This window comes from Macaca thibetana, chromosome 19, assembly GCF_024542745.1.
Source record: "Macaca thibetana thibetana isolate TM-01 chromosome 19, ASM2454274v1, whole genome shotgun sequence".
In the NCBI taxonomy this organism is placed as follows: Eukaryota; Metazoa; Chordata; class Mammalia; order Primates; family Cercopithecidae; genus Macaca; species Macaca thibetana.
The window spans coordinates 37,503,472-37,509,893 of NC_065596.1; positions in this window are offsets into that span (position 1 = coordinate 37,503,472).

Below are 6,422 nucleotides of genomic sequence, written 5' to 3' on the forward strand. Positions count from 1 at the left end.
ATATTTCTTCCGTGCTGTATAAACCCCTAGTTTTAGTGAGTCTGGGAGATGGATTTGAGCCTGAGCTCCCATTTCTTCAGCTAGGGCAGCTGATTAAAGCTTCTTCCTTGGCAATACCTATTGTCTCAGTCAATACCTTTCTGTGCAGCCAGTAGCAAGACCTAGACCAAACCCCTGGTGTTTCTCTAACCAAGATTTTTTTTTTTTTTTTTGAGACAGGGTCTCACTCTGTCACCTAGGCTCGAGTGCAGTGGCACGATCATGGCCCACTGCAGCCTCGACCTCCCAGGTTCAAGGGATTTTCCCACCTTGGCCTCCAGCGCAGCTGAGCCTATAGGTGTATGCCACCACACCCAGCTAAGTTTTTGTAGAGATGGGATCTCACCATGTTGCCCAGGCTGGTTTCAAACTCCTGAACTCAAGCGATCCACCTGCCTCGGCCTCCCAAAATGCTGGATTATAGGTGCGAGCAACCGTGCCCGGCCTTGAGCTTTACTTGAAATGTTTTAGCTTTGATAGGAAAGGAGGAAGTAGAGTGTGTGTTACCTTTTAATAAAAGTATGGAAGGAAGGAGGAAAATATGCCAAAAGGTTCACGGAGGTTAATTCTGAGCAACAGGACCATGGATCATATGTTTGTTCATTATGAGCATTTAGATTTGTTTGAAAAACTCACCTGGGAATTGTTCATTTCCTGTTCTTTACCAGTCAGTAAAGTCTTGGGAAGGCAGATCTGAGGGAAAATAGAAAAGAACCATGAAACAGCAGAATTGCTTTGGAACTTGGGGATCACCCAATGTAGAATGCTCCACACCCAGGCTAACTACGTCTTCACTTATTAATTTATTTTTTAAAAAATAGAAACAAATATTGGGCACATCAACTCATATCTGAAACTCCAGCACTTTGGGACACTGAGAGGATTGCTTGAGGCCAGGAATTCAAGACAAGCCTGGGCTACCTATCGAGACCTCAAAAAAAAAAAAGAGAGAGAGAGAGAGAAAGGAAGGAAGGAAGGGAGGGAGGGAGAGAAGGAAGGAAGGAAGGAAGGAAGGGAGGGAGGGAGGGAGGGAGGGAGGATTTTTTTAAAAAGACAAATTTATAACTTTAGGAATCAAAGGGAAGATATTATCAATTGATATAAGCAAGGGCTTCTCGACTTCTGGGCTATTGGAATATTGAACCAGATTATTCTGTTGTGAGGTGCTGTCCTGTTCACTGCAGGATGTCGAGCAGTAATCCTGACCTACACCCACTAAATGCCTGTAGTAAACAGGCAAACACCCAGTTGTGACAATCAAAAATGTCTCCATAGGCAGGCATGGTGGCTCACGCCTGTCATCCCAGCACTTTGGGAGGCCGAGGCAGGTGGATCACCTGAGGTCAGAAGTTCGAGATCAGCCTGGCCAATATGGAGAAACCCCGTCTCTGCTAAAAATTCAAAAATTAGGCCGGGCGCGGTGGCTCACGCCTGTAATCCCAGCACTTTGGGAGGCCGAGGCGGGCGGATCACAAGGTCAGGAGATCGAGACCACGGTGAAACCCCATCTCTACTAAAAATACAAAAAATTAGCAGGGCGCGGTTGTGGGCGCCTGTAGTCCCAGCTACTCGGGAGGCTGAGGCAGGAGAATGGCGTGAACCCAGGAGGCGGAGCTTGCAGTGAGCCGAGATCGCGCCACTGCACTCCAGCCTGGGCGACAGAGCGAGACTCCGTCTCAAAAAAAAAAAAAAAAAAAAAAAAAAAAAATTAGCTGTGTGTGGTGGCACACGCCTGTGATCCCTGCTACTCGGGAGGCTGAGGCAGGAGAACCACTTGAACCCGGAAGGCAGAGGTTGCCGTGAGCTGAGATTGCGTCACTGCACTTCAGCCTGGGCAACAAAGCAAGACTCCAACTCAAAAAAAAAAAAAAAGTATTCTCCAGTAGTATGCAAAAGTAAAGCACAACTGTATTGTGGTATATAATAGAACCACACAAAATAATATAAATTGAGTTAATATTAAAATTATCAGCTAACACTGTAAAAATGCACAGAAAAAAAGTAGAAGTCACAATATGATTATCGGAAAAAACAGACTTCAGTCACTTCTCTGTCTTTTGGCTAAGATCAAGTGTAGGAAGAAAAAATGCATGAGTTTTGTGTTTTTTAAGTACAACATAATGACAAAAGGTGAAATCCTTAAGGAAAATCTACCAGTCATACATGGCTTTGCCTCCAGATAATGGCAAAATGATAAAGCAGACACTATGAGAAATCAATGGAAAAACAGATAAACAACAGCAAAAAAAGATCTTAATCTTTTCTGATCACTCCTAAAAGTGAGGCAAATAGAAACACTGAAAACTTAACACTGACATAGATTTCACTGACACGCAGCACGTTTAACACCTTGAAATGTCCGTTCTCTCCCTTTTCAGTGTCTGGGGATTTTTCATACACAAGCAAAAATAATGATAGTAGGTAGGAGCAGTTATTTGAATATTTAATCAACTGCCTCTGAATACAGGCAGTTATTTAAAATTTATACGTACAAAAGTTTTTGGAGGGCAAGGTGGTGAGGAGGCAGGACTATTTATCAATGAAATTGCTTAGAATTTCCAACATTAATAAGTTATATTATTAAAATATATCATACTGAGTACACAGTACACTGCTCAGGTAATGGGTGCGTGAAAATCTCAGAATTCACTACAAAAAAAACTCATCCATGTCACTAAAAACGACCTATACCCCAAAAACTATTGAAAAAAAAAAAAAAAAAACAGGGCTGGGCACAGTGGTTCGAACCTGTAATCCCAGCTGGATGGGAGGATTGGTTGAGCCGAGGAGTTTGAGATCAGCCTAGGCAACATAGTGAGACCCCATGTCTACAAAAAAAAAAATTTAATTTAAAATTTTAAAAAATTGTCGCCGGGTGTGGTGGCTCACGCCTGTAATCCCAGCAATTTGGGAGGCCAAGGTGGGCAGATCAACTGAGGTCAGAAGTTCAAGACCAGCCTAGCCAACATGATGAAACCCCATCTCTACTAAAAATACAAAAATGAGCCGGGCCTGGTGGTGCCAGCATGTAATCCCAGCTACTCAGGAGGCTGAGGCAAGAGAATCACTTGAACCCAGGAGGTGGAGGTTGCAGTGAGCCAAGATCGTGCCACTGCACTGCAGCCTGGGCGACAGAGCAAGATTCAAGCTAAAACAAAACAAAACAAAACAAGCTTGTGCAAAGACGATGTAGCAAGCATCAGATCAGCTAGAGCACAGTGAGGAAGGCTGAGAGCAGAAGCCATGAATCCTGAAGCAGCTGTGGTCATGATGAATAACGCCGCAGTGAACACGGGATGCAGACAGCCCTTCAGCTTTGCCATAAGTGGGATAGCTGGATCATTGGTAATTGTTTGCTAAAAGAGTAGATTTGGGCCAGGCGTGGTAGCTCACACCTATAATCCCAGCACTTTGGAAGGCCAACGTGGGAGGATCACTTGAGCACAGGAGTTACTTTTTTTTTTTTTTTTTTTTTTTAGATTAAGTCTTGCTCCATCACCCAGGCTGGAGAGCAGTGGCATAGTCTCGGCTCACTGCAACCTCTGCCACCCGGGTTCAAGGGGTTCCCCGACTCAGCCTCCCGTGTAGCTGGGATTACAGGCACGCACCACCATGCCCAACTAATTTTTGCATTTTTAGTAGAGACAGGGTTTCACCATGTTGTTCAGGCTTGTCTTAGACTCCTGATCTCAAGTGATCCACCCACCTCAGCCTCCCAAAGTGCTGGGATTATAGGCGTGAACCACCGCACCCGGCCAAGCCCAGGAGTTTGAGACCAGCCTCATAGTGAAACCCCTGTCTCTGTTTAAATAATAAAGTTTTTTTTGTTTTGTTTTGTTTTGTTTTTTTGAGACGGAGTCTCGCTCTGTCGCCCAGGCTGGAGTGCAGTGGCCGGATCTCAGCTCACTACAAGCTCCGCTTCCCGGGTTCACGCCATTCTCCTGCCTCAGCCTCCCGAGTAGCTGGGACTACAGGCGTGCACCACCTCCTCCGGCTAGTTTTTTTGTATTTTTTAGTAGAGACGGGGTTTCACCGTATTAGCCAGGATAGTCTCGATCTCCTGACCTCGTGATCCGCCCATCTCGGCCTCCCAAAGTGCTGGGATTACAGGCTTGAGCCACCGCGCCTGGCCAAATAATAAAATTTTTATTTTTTATTTTATTTTACTGAGGCAGGGTCTCATTCTGTCACCCAGGCTGGAGTGCAGTGGTGTGATCCCGGCTCACAGCAGTTTAAAAATCCCCAGCTGAAGCAATCCTCCTACCTCGGCCTCCTGAATAGCTAAGACTATGGGCGCATGCTACCACATCAGCTAACTTTTTATTTTTTGTAGAGAAGGGATCTTGCTATGTCGCCCAAGCTGGTCTCAAACTCCTGGGCTCAAGCAATCCCCCTCCCTCAGCCTCCCCACATCCTGGGATTACATGCATGACCCACCACACCCAGCCAGGAATAAAGTTTTAAATAAGTAAATATGTTTTAAAAAAGAGTAAACTTGCTGGGCACAACTTTAATGTTTATTAAAGTTTGAGGAACAAAAATATATATATACTTTCAAAAATATATATACTTTTACACATATATATACAACAAAAAATATATATACTTTTTAAAAAGAGTAAATTGTAAATTGTAAATGGTTTCACCACAAAAAAAGACTAATTAGCTTGATTTAATCATCCCCCAATGTAAACATGCATCAAAACATCACATTGTACCCCATAAATAAACACAATTATTATTTGTCAATAAAAAAACTTTTCAGAAGTAGCTGTGGGCCACCAATAATGCTGAGGGTTGGAGGACCACGAAAATAATTTTGGGTGTCCTGGGAGCATCACTTCTGAATATGACAATTAAAAAAAAAAATCTAGGCCAGGCACAGTGGCTCACGCCTATAATCCCAGCGCTTTGGGAGGCCGAGGTGGGTGGATCACCTGAGGTCAGGAGTTCGAGACCAGCCTGGCCAACATGGTGAAACCCCAACTCTACTAAAAATACACAAAATTAGCTGGGCGTGGTGGTGGGCGCCTGTAATCCCAGCTACTTGGGAGGCTGAGGCAGGAGAATCGCTTGGACCTGGGAGGTGGAGGTTGCAGTGAGCCGAGATCACGCCACTGCACTCCAGCCGGGGGGACAGAGCGAGACTCCATCTCAAAAAAAAAAAAAATCTAACGTACCAATGTAAAACATTTGGCTTATTCCAGCAAATAAGAGAGGCAGAAAAATGAAACTAAGTAAAAATGCAAAAAAAAAAAAAAAAAAAAAAAGAAAAAGAAAGAAACAAAACCCAGACATTTGGCTTTTTCAGGGAGAAACAAAATCAGCTTACCTCCACTGGAATCTGGCATAAATTAGCAAGTTGATTGATTTCTGATGCCTGTGGTCTTTTCTTCTGAAAGGGACTGAAAATGAAAAGGCATGTGTAGCAGGACCAGCCGTAGATAAAACTCCTCAGACACCGGCTTAAAGAAGGAAGAGGTTTTTTATTCGGCCGGGAGCGTCGGCAGACTCGCGTCGTAAGAGCTCTTAAGTGCCTGCCCAGTAGAGCATCCCTTCTGGGGACTCTGGCCAGCTTGAGCGATGCGGATCCTGAGAGAGCTCCCGGTAGGCAGTTGCCCCGGTGGAACGCCTTGTCAGAGCAGTGCACAGCAGGCCCCCGCGGAGGATCAACACATGTATACTGAAAAGCTAGACGAATGACTAAAACTTAATAGGCCCCCTACCCACTGTATTCCGCATCATAATCCAGTCAAGAAACAACCCAAAACACTCACTTCCTATCAAAAGCCCCACCTGGTCCTATCAGGCCACGCCGAAATTTCAATTCCCAATTCTTTCCTCGACTTCTCCAAGACCGAATGAACTCTCACAAAAATTGTGATTGTGAAAGCTTAATTTTCCAATCTGCCCAATCTGTTTCCAATGGAAATTTTTTTAAGTTCCTACAAGTGAAAATTTTTTATCTTAACTTTGAAATAGAAAGCATGGAAAACATTATCCAAAGGTCAGAGGATGAAAATACATTAAAACAACAAAAAATTGCCTGGGCACGGTGGCTCATGCCTGTAATCCCAGCACTTTGGGAGGACAGGAGTTCAAGACCAGCCTGGCCAACATTGGGAAACCCTGTCTCTACTAAAAACACAAAAATTAGCTGGTCATGTTGGCACGTGCCAGTAATCCCAGCTACTTGGGAGGCTGAGGCAGGAGAATCGCTTGAACCTGGGAGACGGAGGCTACAGTGAACCAAGATCATGCCACTGCACTCCAGCCCAAGCAACAGAGCAAGACTCGGTTTCAAACAAAAAAGAAAGGAAAAGAAAAAAGAAATAGGGCCAACGGAGGTGGAATAATGTCTTAAAGCGCTCTCCACCCGGCAG